This window comes from Chaetodon auriga, chromosome 16 (genome assembly GCF_051107435.1).
Source record: "Chaetodon auriga isolate fChaAug3 chromosome 16, fChaAug3.hap1, whole genome shotgun sequence".
Classification (NCBI taxonomy): domain Eukaryota; kingdom Metazoa; phylum Chordata; class Actinopteri; order Chaetodontiformes; family Chaetodontidae; genus Chaetodon; species Chaetodon auriga.
The window spans coordinates 18,075,001-18,075,932 of record NC_135089.1 but is presented as its reverse complement, the minus strand read 5'-3'; the positions used below and the strand labels follow the sequence as shown (position 1 = coordinate 18,075,932).

At 54.8% G+C, this 932-nt stretch overlaps 1 protein-coding gene across 3 annotated transcripts in view; it reads left to right on the top strand.

Annotated features, from left to right (window-relative positions):
• Positions 1–315: 315 nt before the first annotated feature.
• The window catches only part of LOC143334140 (microtubule-associated serine/threonine-protein kinase 1-like), a 43,352-nt gene continuing 42,735 nt past the window's right edge, over positions 316–932 (top strand). The window contains exon 1 of one of the 3 annotated variants that reach the window (XM_076752692.1): positions 316–932. This exon is cut by the window's right edge and continues 394 nt beyond it. The gene's annotated coding sequence lies outside the window, so the exon portion shown is untranslated. The other 2 variants (XM_076752691.1, XM_076752690.1) reach the window with 2 other exon arrangements.

Genomic DNA, 932 nt, shown 5'->3' with positions numbered 1-932 from the left:
CTACAAAAAACTCTATTCACATCCATCATGTTTCCTTTTGCTGATACATTTTCAACAAAGCAGGAAGTGTAAGAATGCGTTTAAACTCTTAATAAGACCCGGTTCTTTTTACTGAAAGATGACTAAATGCGCACAAATAATCGCATTTTCCTGTACTGTTCTGCATCTTTCTCCACACGCTGCCAGTCCGCTGTCTGTGGTGCTGAATGAGGCTCCAACCGGCCTCCACCATCCAGCCTCCAGCCAGCCCAGATGCGTCAAAAACATCCCACAGCAGCTCCGTGTGGTGCGTGCTGCACCTCCTGAACCCGGCTTGGCTGCTCCTCCATTCATCTGAGGGGACACTCCTGTGCGTGTAGGAGGAGGGGCGTGAGGGAATCCCAGGAAGGGGCTGCAAATATCGCGTTGCTGCTGTCGCCCCGTCCAGTCACCAATTTCATAGGAAGTGAAGGTTGAGGAGCAACGACTGGATGAATGAAACCGAGAAGAGTTTGAACTCTGTGTGTGTTTTTGCAGCGGGACGGGGGCCTGGGACGCGCTCTCCTCGCTCGCGGTGATGTCTACGGGACCAGACAGGCTCCTCCGCGGCCAAGCAGCGCCAGTGTCAGCCCGGCCGAGGAGCTCAAGGATGAAGCGCGTCTCAGAGCTGCGCCGCTCAACCACGGTGCAGTAGTGTGGAAGAGGTTATCGCCCGCTTGTTCTCGCCTGCCGACGCTGAGCTCTGAACACGTTGTCCTTTTGTAAGCAAACGTGAGAAGAAGCTCACGTTTCTTCGGGAGATTGTTGGGGAACAACAGGATAACTTGGGTTCAGTAACGGCACGGCTGATCCTGCATGGACGTTGTGTTTGCGGGGGATCGGTCAGGCCTCCGGTCGCTCGGCTGGACGGTATCGAAGCGCACAAACCGCTGGCAGAATGTCAAGGATGCTCC